The following is a 19,098-nucleotide window of genomic DNA, read 5'->3' on the forward strand; positions in this document are numbered from 1 at the left end:
TTCTTTTCTTAAGCCACTAGAAGCTGTAAATGTGAACAGCAGATGTATCTCCCTTCTACCGCACCTGGGAAGTACAAAACACAGAACGAAGGCGGAGTGGTAATGCTCTGTGGTCCTTGTGTAGAAGAGGGCTTGAAAAGTGACCTGAAAACGTTCAGCGTTTTCGGAAGCCACTAGAAGGTGTCAATGTGAACAACAGAAGTATCTACCTTCTACAGCACCGGGAAGCCCAAAAGACCACAGGAGGTCAAAGGGAGAGTGCTTTGTGGTCCCTTTGGAAAACAGGGTTTGAAGGGATTCACTAAGGATTGTTAGTGAATAGGTAAACCACATGGGACGACTAGCATCGAGCTCAAATTCTCTGTTTCTTGTCACACAGAGAGGCAGGCCGCAGGTCAATGGCAGCGTGTGTCAAAGCGGTGCTTTAAATGCAAGAAGCTTTTACGGTGTCTTAGGCCATGTGCCTCTGCACTAGGATGCAACATGTAAACGGCGGACTGCCAGACACTACTGGGATCTGTAAGCCACTTTCAGTTGAGGACAACTATATGCCAAAAGAAGGACAATGGAGGCATTCTTTCCTTAAGCCACTAGAACGGGTAAATGTGAACAGCAAAAGTATCTCCCTTCTACCGCACCTGGGAAGTACAAAACTCAAAGGGAAAGTGCAGGGAGAATGCTCTGTGTTCCCTTTGGAAAAGAGCTTGAAGGGAAACGTTGTTTTCCTCACTGGAATTTACAGCGTTGCAGGCTCATTGGTGGCAGGGAAACACTGTTGTTCCATATCTTCTCTTCTTAACAAAATCCATTTCTCGTCAAAGAAATAGGTAGGCCCCAGAGCCAAGGCAGCCTGTGTCAAAGCGGTGCCTAAATTCCAGCAAGCGTTTATGGTGTCATAGGCCACTAGGCTGTGCACTAGATTCTAAGATGCAGGCGACGGAGTGCCCGACACTTCTGGGACCTGTAAGCCACGTTCAGTTGAGGAGAACTATATGCCATAAGAAGCGCAATGGAGTCCTTCTTTCCTTAAGCCACTGGAACGTGTAAATGTGAACAGCAGATGTATCTCCCTTCTACCACACCGGGGAAGTACAAAACTCAAAGGGAAAGTACTGGGAGAAATCTCTGTGTTCCCTTTGGAAAAGAGCTTGAAGGGAAGCGTTGTTTTGCTCACTGGGATTTAGAGCATTGCAGGCTCAATTGTGTCAGGGAAACACTGTTGTTCCATATCTTCTCTTCTTAACACAATCCACTTCTCATCAGAGAAACAGGCAGGCCCCAGGTACAAGCCAGCCTGTTGCAATGCGGTGCTTAAACTCCAGCAAGCGTTTATGATGTCATAGGCCACTAGGCTGTGCACTAGATTCTAAGATGTAGGCGACGGAGTGCCCGACACTTCCGGGACCTGTAAGCCACGTTCAGTTGAGGAGAACTATATGCCAGAAGAAGCGCAATGGAGTCCTTCTTTCCTTAAGCCACTGGAACGTGTAACTGTGAAGAGCAGATGTATCTCCCTTCTACCGCACCTGGGAAGTACAAAACTCAAAGGGAAAGTGCAGGGAGAATGCTCTGTGTTCCATTTGGAAAAGAGCTTGACGGGAAATGTTTTTTCCGCATGGGAATTTACAGCGTTGCAGGCTCAATTGTGGCAGGGAAACATTGTTGTTCCATATCTTCTCTTCTTAACACAATCCATTTCTCGTCACAGAAATAGGCAGCCCCAGAGCCAAGGCAGCTTGTGTCAATGCGGTGCCTAAACTCCAGCAAGCGTTTATGGTGTCATAGGCCACTAGGCTGTGCACTAGATTCTAAGATGTAGGCGAAGGACTGCCCGTCAGTTCTGGGACCTGTAAGCCACGTTCAGTTGAGGAGAACTATATGCCAGAAGAAGCGCAATGGAGTCCTTCTTTCCTTAAGCCCAGTGGAACGTGTAAATGTGAACAGCAGATGTATCTCCCTACTACCGCATCTGGGAATTACAAAACTCAAAGGGAAAGTGCAGGGAGAAATCTCTGTGTTCCCTTTGGAAAAGAGCTTGAAGGGAAACGTTGTTTTCCTCACTGGGATTTAGAGCGTTGCAGGCTCTATTGTGGCAGGGAAACACTGTTGTTCCATATCTTCTCTTCTTAACACAATCCACTTCTTGTCAGAGAAACAGGCAGTCCCCAGGTACAAAGCAACCTGTTGCAATGCGGTGCTTAAACTCCAGCAAGCGTTTATGATGTCATAGGCCACTAGGCTGTGCACTAGATTCTAAGATGTAGGCGACGGAGTGCCCGACACTTCTAGGACCTGTAAGCCACGTTCAGTTGAGGAGAACTATATGCCAGAAGAAGCGCAATGGAGTCCTTCTTTCCTTAAGCCACTAGAACCTGTAAATGTGAACAGCAGATGTATCTCCCTTCTACCGCACCTGGGAAGTACAAAACTCAAAGGGAAAGTGCAGGGAGAATGCTCTGTGTTCCCTTTGGAAAAGAGCTTGAAGGGAAATGTTTTTTCCGCATGGGAATTTACAGCGTTGCAGGCTCAATTGTGGCAGGGAAACACTGTTGTTCCATATCTTCTCTTCTTAACACAATCCATTTCTCGTCACAGAAATAGGCAGGCCCCAGATCCAAGGCAGCCTGTGTCAAAGCGGTGTTTAAACTCCAGCAAGCGTTTAGGGTGTCATAGGCCACTAGGCTGTGCACTAGATTCTAAGACGTAGGCGACGGAGGGCCCGACACTTCTGGGCCCTGTAAGCCACGTTCAGTTGAGGAGAAGTATATGCCAAAAGAAGGGCAATGGTGACCTCCTTTTCCTAAGCCACTAGAAACTGTAAATGTGAACAGCAGATGTATCTCCCTTCTACCGCACCTGGGAAGTACAAAACACAGAACGAAGGCGCAGGGGGAATGCTTTGTGGTCCTTGTGGAGAAGAGGGCTTGAAAAGTGACCTGAAAACGTTCAGCGTTTTCGGAAGCCACTAGAAGGTGTCAATGTGAACAACAGAAGTATCTACCTTCTACAGCACCGGAAAGCCCCAAAGACCACAGGAGGGCAAAGGGAGAGTGCTTTGTGGTCCCTTTGGAAAACAGGGTTTGAAGGGATTCACTAAGGATTGTTAGTGAATAGGTAAACCACATGGGACGACTAGCATCGAGCTCAAGCTCTCTGTTTCTCGTCACACAGAGAGGCAGGCCGCAGGTCCAAGGCAGCGTGTGTCAAAGCGGTGCTTTAAATGCAGGAAGATTTTACGGTGTCTTAGGCCATGTGCCTATGCACTAGGATGCAACATGTAAACGACGGACTGCCTGACACTACTGGGATCTGTAAGCCACTCTCAGTTGAGGACAACTATATATGCCAAAAGAAGGACAATGGAGGCCTTCTTTCCTTAAACCTCTAGAACGTGTAAATGTGAACATCAAAAGTATCTCCCTTCTACCTAACCTGGGAAGTACAAAACTCAAAGGGAAAGTGCAGGGAGAATGCTCTGTGTTCCCTTTGGAAAAGAGAGCTTGAAGGGAAACGTTGTTTTCCTCACTGGGATTTAGAGCGTTGCAGGCTCAATTGTGGCAGGGAAACACTGTTGTTCCATATATTCTTTTCTTAACACAATCCATTTCTCGTCACAGAAATAGGCAGGCCCCAGAGCCAAGGCAGCCTGTGTCAAAGCGGTGCCTAAACTCCAGCAAGCGTTTATGGTGTCATAGGCCACTAGGCTGTGCACTAGATTCTAAGATGTAGGCGAAGGACTGCCCGTCAGTTCTGGGACCTGTAAGCCACGTTCAGTTTAGGAGAACTATATGCCAGAAGAAGCGCAATGGAGTCCTTCTTTCCTTAAGCCACTAGAACGTGTAAATGTGAACAGCAGATGTATCTCCCTTCTACCACACCTGGGAAGTACAAAACTCAAAGGGAAAGTGCAGGGAGAATGCTCTGTGTTCCCTTTGGAAAAGAGCTTGAAGGGAAACGTTGTTTTCCTCACTGGAATTTACATCGTTGCTGGCTCAATGGTGGCAGGGAAACACTGTTGTTCCATATCTTCCCTTCTTAACACAATCCATTTCTCGTCACAGAAATAGGCAGGCCCCAGAGCCAAGGCAGCCTGTGTCAAAGCGGTGCCTAAACTCCAGCAAGCGTTTATGGTGTCATAGGCCACTAGGCTGTGCACTAGATTCTAAGATGTAGGCGAAGGACTGCCCGTCAGTTCTGGGACCTGTAAGCCACGTTCAGTTGAGGAGAACTATATGCCAGAAGAAGCGCAATGGAGTCCTTCTTTCCTTAAGCCACTAGAACGTGTAAATGTGAACCGCAGTTGTATCTCCCATCTACAGCACCTTGGAAGTACAAAACTCAAAGGGAAAGTGCAGGGAGAATGCTCTGTGTTCCCTTTGGAAAAGAGCTTGAAGGGAAACGTTGTTTTCCTCACTGGGATTTAGAGCGTTGCGGGCTCAATTGTGGCAGGGAAACACTGTTGTTCCATATCTTCTCTTCTTAACACAATCCATTTATCGTCACAGAAATAGGTAGGCCCCAGATCCAAGGCAGCCTGTGTCAAAGCGGTGCCTAAACTCCATCAAGCGTTTATGGTGTCATAGGCCACTAGGCTGTGCACTAGATTCTAAGATGTAGGCGACGGAGTGCCCGACACTTCTGGGCCCTGTAAGCCACGTTCAGTTGAGGAGAACTATATGCCAAAAGAAGGGCAATGGAGACTTTCTTTTCTTAAGCCACTAGAAGCTGTAAATGTGAACAGCAGATGTATCTGCCTTCTACCTCACCTGGGAAGTACAAAACACAGAACGAAGGCGCAGGGGGAATGCTTTGTGGTCCTTGTGGAGAAGAGGGCTTGAAAAGTGACCTGAAAACGTTCAGCGTTTTCGGAAGCCACTAGAAGGTGTCAATGTGAACAACAGAAGTATCTACCTTCTACAGCACCGGGAAGCCCCAAAGACCACAGGAAGGCAAAGGGAGAGTGCTTTGTGGTCCCTTTGGAAAACAGGGTTTGAAGGGATTCACTAAGGATTGTTAGTGAATAGGTAAACCACATGGGATGACTAGCATCGAGCTCAAGCTCTCTGTTTCTCATCACACAAAGAGGCAGGCCGCAGGTCCAAGGCAGCGTGTGTCAAAGCGGTGCTTTAAATGCAGGAAGCTTTTACGGTGTCTTAGGCCATGTGCCTCTGCACTAGGATGCAACATGTAAACGACGGACTGCCTGACACTACTGGGATCTGTAAGCCACTTTGAGTTGAGGACATCTATATGCCAAAAGAAGGACAATGGTGGCCTTCTTTCCTTAAGCCACTAAAACGGGTAAATGTGAACAGTAAAAGTATCTCCCTTCTACCGCACCTGGGAAGTACAAAACTCAAAAGGAAAGTGCAGGGAGAATGCTCTGTGTTCCCTTTGGAAAAGAGAGCTTGAAGGGAAACTTTTTATCCTCACTGGGATTTAGAGGATGCAGGCTCAACTGTGGCAGGAAAACACTGTTTTTCCATATCTTCTCTTCTTAACACAATCCAGTTCTCGTCAGAGAAATAGGCAGGCCCCAGATCCAAGGCAGCCTGTGTCAAAGCGGTGCATAAACTCCAGCAAGCGTTTATGGTGTCATAGGCCACTAGTCTGTGCACTAGATTCTAAGATGTAGGCGACCGAGTGCCCGACACTTCTGGGCCCTGTAAGCCACGTTCAGTTGAGGAGATCTATATGCCAAAAGAAGCGCAATGGAGTCCTTCTTTCCTTAAGCCACTAGAAGCTGTAAATGTGAACAGCAGATGTATCTCCCTTCTACCGCACCTGGGAAGTACAAAACTCAAAGGGAAAGTGCAGGGAGAATGCTCTGTGTTCCCTTTGGAAAAGAGCTTGAAGGGAAATGTTTTTTCCTCATGGGAATTTACAGCGTTGCAGGCTCAATTGTGGCAGGGAAACACTGTTGTTCCATATCTTCTCTTCTTAACACAATCCATTTCTCGTCACAGAAATAGGCAGGCCCGAGATCCAAGGCAGCCTGTGTCAAAGCGGTGCTTAAACTCCAGCAAGCGTTTATGGTGTCATAGGCCACTAGGCTGTGCACTAGATTCTAAGACGTAGGCGACGGAGTGCCCGACACTTCTGGGCCCTGTGAGCCACGTTCAGTTGAGGAGAAGTATATGCCAAAAGAAAGGCAATGGAGACCTTCTTTTCTTAAGCCACTAGAAACTGTAAATGTGAACAGCAGATGTATCTCCCTTCTACCGCACCTGGGAAGTACAAAACACAGAACGAAGGCGTAGGGGGAATGCTCTGTGGTCCTTGTGGAGAAGAGCGCTTGAAAAGTGACCTGAAAACGTTCAGCGTTTTCGGAAGCCACTAGAAGGTGTCCATGTGAACAAAAAAAGTATCTACCTTCTACAGCACCGGGAAGCCCCAAAGACCACAGGAGGGCAAAGGGAGAGTGCTTTGTGGTCCCTTTGGAAAACAGGGTTTGAAGGGATTCACTAAGGATTGTTAGTGAATAGGTAAACCACATGGTACGAGTAGCATCGAGCTCAAGCTCTCTGTTTCTCGTCACACAGAGAGGCAGGCCTCAGGTCCAAGGCAGCGTGTGTCAAAGCAGTGCTTTAAATGCAGGAAGATTTTACGGTGTCTTAGGCCATGTGCTTATGCACTAGGATGCAACATGTAAACGACGGACTGCCTGACACTACTGGGATCTGTAAGCCACTCTCAGTTGAGGACAACTATATATGCCAAAAGAAGGACAATGGAGGCCTTCTTTCCTAAAACCTCTAGAACGGGTAAATGTGAACATCAAAAGTATCTCCCTTCTACCGCACCTGGGAAGTACAAAACTCAAAGGGAAAGTGCAGGGAGAATGCTCTGTGTTCCCTTTGGAAAAGAGCTTGAAGGGAAACGTTGTTTTCCTCAGTGGGATTTAGAGCGTTACAGGCTCAATTGTGGCAGGGAAACACTGTTGTTCCAGATCTTCTTTTCTTTTTTTTTTTTTTTATTTTTTATTTTTATTTTTTTTTATTTTTTATTATTATTATTTTTTTATTTTACAAATTTAATCAGTTATACATATACATATGTACCCATATCCCCTCCCTTTTGCGTCTCCCTCCCACCCTCCCTATCCCACCCCTCCAGGCAGTCACAAAGAACCGAGCTGATCTCCCTGTGCTATGTGGCTGCTTCCCACTAGCTATCTACCTTACGTTTGGTAGTGTACATATGTCCGTGCCGCTCTTTCACTTTGTCACAGCTTACCCTTCACCCTCCCCATATCCTCAAGTCCATGCTCTAGTAGGTCTGTGTCTTTATTCCTGTCTTACCGCTATGTTCTTGATGACATTTTTTTCTTAAATTCCATATATATGTGTCAGCATACAGTATTTGTCTTTCTCTTTCTGACTTACTTCACTGTGTATGACAGACTCTAGGTCCATCCACCTCATTACAAATAGCTCAATTTCATTTCTTTTTATGGCTGAGTAATATTCCATTGTATATATGTGCCACATCTTCTTTATCCATTCATCCGATGATGGACACTTAGGTTGTTTCCATCTCCGGGCTACTGTAAATAGGGCTGCTATGAACATTTTGGTACATGTCTCTTTTTGAATTATGGTTTTCTCAGGGTATATGCCCAGTAGTGGGATTGCTGGGTCATATGGTAGTTCTATTTGTAGTTTTTTAAGGAACCTCCATACCGTTCTCCATAGTGGCTGTACCAATTCACATTCCCACCAGCAGTGCAAGAGCGTTCCCTTTTTTCCACACCCTCTCCAGCATTTATTGTTTCTAGATTTTTTGATGATGGCCATTCTGACTGGTGTGAGATGATATCTCATTGTAGTTTTGATTTGCATTTCTCTAATGAGTAAAGATGTTGAGCATCCTTTCATGTGTTTGTTGGCTGTCTGTATATCTTCTGTGGAGAAATGTCTATTTAGGTCTTCTGCCCATTTTTGGATTGGGTTCTTTGTTTTTTTGCTATTGAGCTGCATGAGCTGCTTATAAATTTTGGAGATTAATCCTTTGTCAGTTGCTTCATTTGCAAATATTTTCTCCCATTCTGAGGGTTGTCTTTTCGTCTTGTTTATGGTTTCCTTTGCTGTGCAAAAGCTTTGAAGTTTCATTAGGTCCCATGTGTTTATTCTTGTCTTTATTTCCATTTCTCTAGGAGGTGGGTCGAAAAGGATCTTGCTGTGATTTATGTCATAGAGTGTTCTGCCTATGTTTTCCTCTAGGAGTTTGATAGTGTCTGGCCTTACATTTAGGTCTTTAATCCATTTCGAGCTAATTTTTGTGTATGGTGTTAGGGAGTGATCTAATCTCATACTTTTACATGTCCCTGTCCAGTTTTCCCAGCACCACTTATTGAAGAGACTGTCCTTTCTCCACTGTACATTCCTGCCTCCTTTATCAAAGATAAGGTGACCATATGTCCGTGGGTTTATCTCTGGGCTTTCTATCCTGTTCCATTGATCTATCTTTCTGTTCTTGTGCCAGTACTACACTGTCTTGATTACTGTAGCTTTGTAGTATAGTCTGAAGTCAGGGAGCCTGATTCCTCCAGCTCCGTTTTTCGTTCTCAAGATTGCTTTGGCTATTCGGGGTCTTTTGTGTTTCCATACAAATTGTGAAATTTTTTGTTCTAGTTCTGTGAAAAATGCCATTGGTAGTTTGATAGGTATTGCATTGAATCTGTAGATTGCTTTGGGTAGTAGAGTCATTTTCACAATGTTGATTCTTCCAATCCAAGAACATGGTACATCTATCCATCTATTTGTATCATCTTTAATTTCTTTCATCAGTGTCTTATAATTTTCTGCATACAGGTCTTTTGTCTCCTTAGGTAGGTTTATTCCTAGATATTTTATTCTTTTTGTTGCGATGGTAAATGGGAGTGTTTCCTTGATTTCACTTTCAGATTTTTCATCATGAGTATATAGGAATGCCAGAGATTTCTGTGCATTAATTTTGTATCCTGCAACTTTACCAAATTCATTGATTAGCTCTAGTAGTTTTCTGGTAGCATCTTTAGGATTCTCTATGTATAGTATCATGTCATCTGCAAACAGTGACAGCTTTACTTCTTCTTTTCCCATTTGGATTCCTTTTATTTCCTTTTCTTCTCTGATTGCTGTGGCTAAAACTTCCAAAACTATGTTGAATAAGAGTGGTGAGAGTGGGCAACCTTGTCTTGTTCCTGATCTTAGTGGAAATGGTTTCAGTTTTTCACCATTGAGGACGATGCTGGCTGTGGGTTTGTCATATATGGCCTTTATTATGTTGAGGAAAGTTCCCTCTATGCCTACTTTCTGCAGGGTTTTTATCATAAATGGGTGTTGAATTTTGTCGAAAGCTTTCTCTGCATCTATTGAGATGATCATATGGTTTTTCTCCTTCAGTTTGTTAATATGGTGTATCACATTGATTGATTTGCGTATATTGAAGAATCCTTGCATTCCTGGAATAAACCCCACTTGATCATGGTGTATGATCCTTTTAATGTGCTGTTGAATTCTGTTTGCTAGTATTTTGGTGAGGATTTTTGCATCTATGTTCATCAGTGATATTGGCCTGTAGTTTTCTTTCTTTGTGACATCCTTGTCTGGTTTTGGTATCAAGGTGATGGTGGCCTCGTAGAATGAGTTTGGGAGTGTTCCTCCCTCTGCTATATTTTGGAAGAGTTTGAGAAGGATAGGTGTTAGCTCTTCTCTAAATGCTTGATAGAATTCGCCTGTGAAGCCATCTGGTCCTGGGCTTTTGTTTGTTGGAAGATTTTTAATCACAGTTTCAATTTCAGTGCTTGTGATTGGTCTGTTCATATTTTCTATTTCTTCCTGATTCAGTCTTGGCAGGTTGTGCATTTCTAAGAATTTGTTCATTTCTTCCAGGTTGTCCATTTTATTGGCATAGAGTTGCTTATAGTAATCTCTCATGATCTTTTGTTTTTCTGCAGTGTCTGTTGTTATTTCTCCTTTTTCATTTCTAATTCTATTGATTTGAGTCTTCTCCCTTTTTTTCTTGATGAGTCTGGCTAATGGTTTATCAATTTTGTTTATCTTCTCAAAGAACCAGCTTTTAGTTTTATTGATCTTTGCTATCGTTTCCTTCATTTCTTTTTCATTTATTTCTGATCTGATTTTTATTATTTCTTTCCTTCTGCTAACTTTGGGATGTTTTTGTTCTTCTTTCTCTAATTGCTTTAGGTGCAAGTTTAGGTTGTTTATTCGAGATATTTCCTGTTTCTTAAGGTGGGATTGTATTGCCATAAACTTCCCTCTTAGAACTGCTTTTGCTGCATCCCATAGGTTTTGGGTCGTCGTGTCTCCATTGTCATTTGTTTCTAGGTATTTTTTAATTTCCTCTTTGATTTCTTCAGTGATCACTTCGTTATTAAGTAGTGTATTGTTTAGCCTCCATGTGTTTGTATGTTTTACAGCTCTTTTCCTGTAATTGATGTCTAGTCTCATAGCATTGTGGTCGGAAAAGATACTTGATACAATTTCAATTTTCTTAAATTTACCAAGGCTTGGTTTGTGACCCAAGATATGATCTATCCTGGAGAATGTTCCATGAGCACTTGAGAAAAATGTGTATTCTGTTGTTTTTGGATGGAATGTCCTATAAATATCAATTAAGTCCATCTTGTTTAATGTATCATTTAAAGCTTGTGTTTCCTTATTTATTTTCATTTTGGATGACCTGTCCATTGGTGAAAGTGGGGTGTTAAAGTCCCCTACTATGATTGTGTTACTGTCGATTTCTCCTTTTATGGTTGTTAATATTTCTCTTATGTATTGAGGTGCTCCTATGTTTGGTGCATAAATATTTACAATTGTTATATCTTCTTCTTGGATTGATCCCTTGATCATTATGTAGTGTCCTTCTTTGTCTCTTCTAGTAGTCTTTATTTTAAAGTCTATTTTGTCTGATATGAGAATTGCTACTCCAGCTTTCTTTTGGTTTCCATTTGCATGGAATATCTTTTTCCATCCCCTTACTTTCAGTCTGTATGTGTCTCTAGGTCTGAAGTGGGTCTCTTGTAGACAGCATATATATGGGTCTTGTTTTTGTATCCATTCAGCCAGTCTGTGTCTTTTGGTGGGAGCATTTAGTCCATTTACATTTAAGGTAATTATTGATATGTATGTTCCTATTCCCATTTTCTTAATTGTTTTGGGTTCGTTATTGTAGTTCTTTTCCTTCTGTTGTGTTTCTTGCCTAGAGAAGTTCCTTTAGCATTTGTTGTAAAGCTGGTTTGGTGGTGCTGAACTCTCTCAGCTTTTGCTTGTCTGTAAAGGTTTTAATTTCTCCATCAAATCTGAATGAGATCCTTGCTGGGTAGAGTAATCTTGGTTGCAGGTTTTTCTCCTTCATCACTTTAAGTATGTCCTGCCACTCCCTTCTGGCTTGTAGAGTTTCTGCTGAGAGATCAGCTGTTATCCTGATGGGGATTCCCTTGTGTGTTATTTGTTGTTTTTCCCTTGCTGCTTTTAATAGGATTTCTTTGTGTTTAATTTTTGACAGTTTGATTAATATGTGTCTTGGTGTATTTCTCCTTGGATTTATTCTGTATGGGACTCTCTGTGCCTCCTGGACTTGATTAACTATTTCCTTTCCCATATTAGGGAAGTTTTCAACTATAATCTCTTCAAATATTTTCTCAGTCCCTTTCTTTTTCTCTTCTTCTTCTGGAACCCCTATAATTCGAATGTTGGTGCGTTTAATGTTGTCCCAGAGGTCTCTGAGACTGTCCTCTGTTCTTTTCATTCTTTTTTCTTTATTTTGCTCTGCAGCAGTTATTTCCACTATTTTATCTTCCACCTCACTTATCCGTTCTTCTGCCTCAGTTATTCTGCTATTGATCCCATCTAGAGTATTTTTTATTTCATTTATTGTGTTTTTAATTGATGCTTGATTCGTCTTTAGTTCTTCTAGGTCCTTGTTAACTGTTTCTTGCATTTTGTCTATTCTATTTCCAAGATTTTGGATCATCTTTACCATCATTATTCTGAATTCTTTTTCAGATAGACTGCCTATTACCTCTTCATTTGTTAGGTCTGGTGGGTTTTTATCTTGCTCCTTCTCCTGCTGTGTGTTTTTCTGTTTTCTCATTTTGCTTATGTTACTGTGTTTGGGGTCTCCTTTTTGCAGGCTGCAGGTTCGTAGTTCCCATTGTTTTTGGTGTCTGTCCCCAGTGGCTAAGGTTGGTTTAGTGGGTTGTGTAGGCTTCTTGGTGGAGGGGACTACTGCCTGTGTTCTGGTGGATGAGGCTGGATCTTGTCTTTCTGGTGGGCAGGTCCACGTCTGGTGGTGTGTTTTGGGGTGTTTGCGGACTTTTTATGATTTGAGGCAGCCTCTCAGCTAATGGGTGGCGTTGTGTTCCTGTCTTGCTAGTTGTTTGGCATAGGGTGTCCAGCACTGTAGCTTGCTGGTCGTTGAGTGAAGCTGGGTGCTGGTGTTGAGATGGAGATCTCTGGAAGATTTTCGCTGTTTGATATTATGTGGAGCTGGGAGGTCTCTTGTGGACCAGTGTCCTGAAGTTCGCTCTCCCACCTCAGAGGCACAGCACTGACTCCTGGCTCCTCAATTTGGGATGATTTGTTGTCTATTCATGTATTCCACAGATGCAGGGTACATGAAGTTGATTGTGGAGCTTTAATCCGCTGCTTCTGAGGCTGCTGGGAGAGGTTTCCCTTTCTCTTCTTTGTTCTCACAGCTCCTGGGTCTCAGCTTTGGATTTGGCCCCGCCTCTGCGTGTAGGTCGCCGGAGGGCGTCTGTTCTTCGCTCAGACAGGACAGGGTTAAAGGAGCAGCCTCTTCGGGGACTCTGGCTCACTCAGGCCGGGTGGGAGGGAGGGGCACGGAGTGCGGGACGAGCCTGCAGCGGCAGAGGTCGGCGTGACGTTGCACCAGCCCGAGGCGCGCCGTGCGTTCTCCCAGGGAAGCCGCCCCTGGATCCCGGGACCCCGACAGTGGCAGGCTGCACAGGCTCCCGGAAGGGCGGTGTGGACAGTGACCTGCGCTCACACACAGGCTTCTTGGCGGCGGCAGCAGCAGCCCCAGCGTCCCACGCCCGTCTCTGGGCTCCGCGCTTTCAGCCGCGACTCACGCCCGTCTCTGGAGCTGCTTTACGCGGCGCTCTTAATCCCCTCTCCTCGCGCACCAGGAAACCAAGAGGGAAGAAAAAGTCTCCTGCCTCTTCGGCAGCTCCAGAGTTTTCCCGGACTCCCTCCCGGCTAGCTGTGGCACATTAGCCCCCTTCAGGCTGAGTTCTCACCGCCAGCCCCAGTCCTCTCCATGCGCTCTGACCGAAGCCCGAGCCTCAGCTCCAGCGCTGCCTGCCCCGGCGGGGGAGCAGACAAGCCTCTCGGGCTGGTGAGTGCCGCTCGGAACCGCTCCTCTGTGCGGGAATCTCTCTGCTTTGCCCTACCCAGGTATGTGGGGAGTTTCTTGCCTTTTGGGAGGTCTGGGGTCTTCTGCCAGCGTTCAGTAGGTGTTCTGTAGGAGTTGTTCCACGTGTAGCTGTATTTCTGGTGTCAGATCTTCTTTTCTTAACACAATCCATTTCTCGTCACAGAAATAGGCAGGCCCCAGAGCCAAGGCAGCCTGTGTCAAAGCGGTGCAAAAACTCCAGCAAGCGTTTATGATGTCATAGGACACTAGGCTGTGCACTAGATTCTAAGATGTAGGCGACAGAGTGCCCGACACTTCTGGGACATGTAAGCCACGTTCAGTTGAGGAGAACTATATGCCAGAAGAAGCGCAATGGAGTCCTTCTTTCCTTAGGCCACTGGAACGTGTAAATGTGAACAGCAGATGTATCTCCCTTCTACTGCACCGGGGAAGTACAAAACTCAAAGGGAAAGTGCAGGGTGAAATCTCTGTGTTCCCTTTGGAAAAGAGCTTGAAGGGAAACGTTGTTTTCCTCACTGGGATTTAGAGCGTTGCAGGCTCAATTGTGGCAGGGAAACACTGTTGTTCCATATCTTCTCTTCTTAACACAATCCACTTCTCGTCAGAGAAACAGGCAGGCCCCAGGTACAAGGCAGCCTGTGTCAAAGCGGTGCTTAAACTCCAGCACGTGTTTATGGTGTCATAGGCCACTAGGCTGTGCACTAGATTCTAAGACGTAGGCGACGGAGTGCCCGACACTTCTGGGCCCTGTAAGCCACGTTCAGTTGAGGAGAAGTATATGCCAAAAGAAAGGCAATGGAGATCTCCTTTTCTTAAGCCACTAGAAACCGTAAATGTGAACAGCAGATATATCTCCCTTCTACCGCACCTGGGAAGTACAAAACACAAAGGGAAAGTGCAGGGAGAATGCTCTGTGTTCCCTTTGGAAAAGAGCTTGAAGGGAAACGTTGTTTTCCTCACTGGAATTTACAGCGTTGCAGGCTCAATGGTGGCAGGAAACACTGTTGTTCCATATCTTCTCTTCTTAACACAATCCATTTCTCGTCACAGAAATAGGCAGGACCCAGAGCCAAGGCAGCCTGTGTCAAAGCAGTGCCTAAACTCCAGCAAGCGTTTATGGTGTCATAGGCCACTAGGCTGTGCACTAGATTCTAAGACGTAGGCGACGGAGTGCCCGACACTTCTGGGCCCTGTAAGCCACTTTCAGTTGAGGAGAAGTATATGCCAAAAGAAAGGCAATGGAGACCTCCTTTTCTTAAACCACTAGAAACTGTAAATGTGAACAGCAGATATATCTCCCTTCTACTGCACCTGGGAAGTACAAAACACAGAACGAAGGCGCAGGGGGAATGCTCTGTTGTCCTTGTGGAGAAGAGGGCTTGAAAAGTGACCTGAAAACGTTCAGCATTTTCGGAAGCCACTAGAAGGTGTCAATGTGATCAACAGAAATATCTACTTTCTACAGCACCGGGAAGCCCCAAAGGCCACAGGAAGGCAAAGGGAGAGTGCTTTGTGGTCCCTTTGGAAAACAGGGTTTGAAGGGATTCACTAAGGATTGTTAGTGAATAGGTAAACCACATGGGACGACTAGCATCAAGCTCAAGCTCTCTGTTTCTCGTCACACAGAGAGGCAGGCCGCAGGTCCAAGGCAGCGTGTGTCACAGCGGTGCTTTAAATGCAGGAAGATTTTACGGTGTCTTAGGCCATGTGCCTATGCACTAGGATGCAACAGGTAAACGACGGACTGCCTGACACTACTGGGATCTGTAAGCCACTCTCAGTTAAGGACAATTATATATGCCAAAGAAGGACAATGGAGGCCTTCTTTCCTTAAGCCACCAAAACGGGTAAATGTGAACAGCAAAAGTATCTCCCTTCTACCGCACCTGGGAAGTACAAAACTCAAAAGGAAAGTGCAGGGAGAATGCTCTGTGTTCCCTTTGGAAAAGAGAGATTGAAGGGAAACTTTTTATCCTCACTGGGATTCAGAGGATGCAGGCTCAACTGTGGCAGGAAAACACTGTTTTTCCATATCTTCTCTTCTTAACACAATCCAGTTCTCGTCAGAGAAATAGGCAGGCCCCAGATCCAAGGCAGCCTGTGTCAAAGCGGTGCTTAAACTCCAGCAAGCGTTTATGGTGTCATAGGCCACTAGGTTGTGCATTAGATTCTAAGATGTAGGCGACGGAGTGGCCGACACTTCTGGGCCCTGTAAGCCACGTTCAGTTGAGGAGAACTTTATGCCAAAAGAAGGGCAATGGAGACCTTCTTTTCTTAAGCCACTAGAAGCTGTAAATGTGAACAGCAGATGTATCTCCCTTCTACCGCACCTGGGAAGTACAAAACACAGAACGAAGGCGGAGTGGTAATGCTCTGTGGTCCTTGTGTAGAAGAGGGCTTGAAAAGTGACCTGAAAACGTTCAGCGTTTTCGGAAGCCACTAGAAGGTGTCAATGTGAACAACAGAAGTATCTACCTTCTACAGCACCGGGAAGCCCAAAAGACCACAGGAGGTCAAAGGGAGAGTGCTTTGTGGTCCCTTTGGAAAACAGGGTTTGAAGGGATTCACTAAGGATTGTTAGTGAATAGGTAAACCACATGGGACGACTAGCCTCGAGCTCAAATTCTCTCTTTCTCGTCACACAGAGAGGGAGGCCGCAGGTCAATGGCAGCGTGTGTCAAAGCGGTGCTTTAAATGCAAGAAGCTTTTACGGTGTCTTAGGCCATGTGCCTCTGCACTAGGATGCAACATGTAAACGACGGACTGCCTGACACTACTGGGATCTGTAAGCCACTCTCAGTTGAGGACAACTATATATGCCAAAAGAAGGACAATGGAGGCCTTCGTTCCTTAAACCTCTAGAACGGGTAAATGTGAACATCAAAAGAATGTCCCTTCTACCGCACCTGGGAAGTACAAAACTCAAAGGGAAAGTGCAGGGAGAATGCTCTGTGTTCCCGTTGGAAAAGAGAGCTTGAAGGGAAACGTTGTCTTCCTCACTGGGATTTAGAGCGTTGCAGGCTCAATTGTGGCAGGGAAACACTGTTGTTCCATATCTTCTTTTCTTAACACAATCCATTTCTCGTCACAGAAATAGGCAGGCCCCAGAACCAAGGCAGCCTGTGTCAAAGCGGTGCCTAAATTCCAGCAAGCGTTTATGGTGTCATAGGCCACTAGGCTGTGCACTAGATTCTAAGATGTAGGCGAAGGACTGCCTGTCAGTTCTGGGACCTCTAAGCCACGTTCAGTTGAGGAGAACTATATGCCAGAAGAAGCCCAATGTAGTCCTTCTTTCCTTAAGACACTAGAACGTGTAAATGTGAACAGCAGATTTATCTCCCTTCTACTGCACCTGGGAAGTACAAAACTCAAAGGGAAAGTGCAGGTAGAATGCTCTGTGTTCCCTTTGGAAAAGAGCTTGAAGGGAAACGTTGTTTTCCTCACTGGGATTTACAGCGTTGCAGGCTCAACGGTGGCAGGGAAACACTGTTGTTCCATATCTTCTCTTCTTAACACAATCCATTTCTCGTCACAGAAATAGGCAGGCCCCAGATCCAAGGCAGCCTGTGTCAAAGCGGTGCCTAAACTCCAGCAAGCGTTTATGGTGTCATAGGCCACTAGGCTGTGCACTAGATTCTAAGATATAGGCGACGGAGTGCCCGACACTTCTGGGCCCTGTAAGCCACGTTCAGTTGAGGAGAACTATATGCCAAAAGAAGGGCAATGGAGACCTTCTTTTCTTAAGCCACTAGAAGCTGTAAATGTGAACAGCAGATGTATCTCCCTTCTACCGCACCTGGGAAGTACAAAACACAGAACGAAGGCGGAGTGGTAATGCTCTGTGGTCCTTGTGTAGAAGAGGGCTTGAAAAGTGACCTGAAAACGTTCAGCGTTTTCGGAAGCCACTAGAAGGTGTCAATGTGAACAACAGAAGTATCTACCTTCTACAGCACCGGGAAGCCCAAAAGACCACAGGAGGTCAAAGGGAGAGTGCTTTGTGGTCCCTTTGGAAAACAGGGTTTGAAGGGATTCACTAAGGATTGTTAGTGAATAGGTAAACCACATGGGACGACTAGCATCGAGCTCAAATTCTCTGTTTCTTGTCACACAGAGAGGCAGGCCGCAGGTCAATGGCAGCGTGTGTCAAAGCGGTGCTTTAAATGCAAGAAGCTTTTACGGTGTCTTAGGCCATGTGCCTCTGCACTAGGATGCAACATGTAAACGGCGGACTGCCAGACACTACTGGGATCTGTAAGCCACTTTCAGTTGAGGACAACTATATGCCAAAAGAAGGACAATGGAGGCATTCTTTCCTTAAGCCACTAGAACGGGTAAATGTGAACAGCAAAAGTATCTCCCTTCTACCGCACCTGGGAAGTACAAAACTCAAAGGGAAAGTGCAGGGAGAATGCTCTGTGTTCCCTTTGGAAAAGAGCTTGAAGGGAAACGTTGTTTTCCTCACTGGAATTTACAGCGTTGCAGGCTCATTGGTGGCAGGGAAACACTGTTGTTCCATATCTTCTCTTCTTAACAAAATCCATTTCTCGTCAAAGAAATAGGTAGGCCCCAGAGCCAAGGCAGCCTGTGTCAAAGCGGTGCCTAAATTCCAGCAAGCGTTTATGGTGTCATAGGCCACTAGGCTGTGCACTAGATTCTAAGATGCAGGCGACGGAGTGCCCGACACTTCTGGGACCTGTAAGCCACGTTCAGTTGAGGAGAACTATATGCCATAAGAAGCGCAATGGAGTCCTTCTTTCCTTAAGCCACTGGAACGTGTAAATGTGAACAGCAGATGTATCTCCCTTCTACCACACCGGGGAAGTACAAAACTCAAAGGGAAAGTACTGGGAGAAATCTCTGTGTTCCCTTTGGAAAAGAGCTTGAAGGGAAGCGTTGTTTTGCTCACTGGGATTTAGAGCATTGCAGGCTCAATTGTGTCAGGGAAACACTGTTGTTCCATATCTTCTCTTCTTAACACAATCCACTTCTCATCAGAGAAACAGGCAGGCCCCAGGTACAAGCCAGCCTGTTGCAATGCGGTGCTTAAACTCCAGCAAGCGTTTATGATGTCATAGGCCACTAGGCTGTGCACTAGATTCTAAGATGTAGGCGACGGAGTGCCCGACACTTCCGGGACCTGTAAGCCACGTTCAGTTGAGGAGAACTATATGCCAGAAGAAGCGCAATGGAGTCCTTCTTTCCTTAAGCCACTGGAACGTGTAACTGTGAAGAGCAGATGTATCTCCCTTCTACCGCACCTGGGAAGTACAAAACTCAAAGGGAAAGTGCAGGGAGAATGCTCTGTGTTCCATTTGGAAAAGAGCTTGACGGGAAATGTTTTTTCCGCATGGGAATTTACAGCGTTGCAGGCTCAATTGTGGCAGGGAAACATTGTTGTTCCATATCTTCTCTTCTTAACACAATCCATTTCTCGTCACAGAAATAGGCAGCCCCAGAGCCAAGGCAGCTTGTGTCAATGCGGTGCCTAAACTCCAGCAAGCGTTTATGGTGTCATAGGCCACTAGGCTGTGCACTAGATTCTAAGATGTAGGCGAAGGACTGCCCGTCAGTTCTGGGACCTGTAAGCCACGTTCAGTTGAGGAGAACTATATGCCAGAAGAAGCGCAATGGAGTCCTTCTTTCCTTAAGCCCAGTGGAACGTGTAAATGTGAACAGCAGATGTATCTCCCTACTACC

The sequence above is a fragment of the Mesoplodon densirostris genome, chromosome 10 (assembly GCF_025265405.1).
Source record: "Mesoplodon densirostris isolate mMesDen1 chromosome 10, mMesDen1 primary haplotype, whole genome shotgun sequence".
Classification (NCBI taxonomy): domain Eukaryota; kingdom Metazoa; phylum Chordata; class Mammalia; order Artiodactyla; family Ziphiidae; genus Mesoplodon; species Mesoplodon densirostris.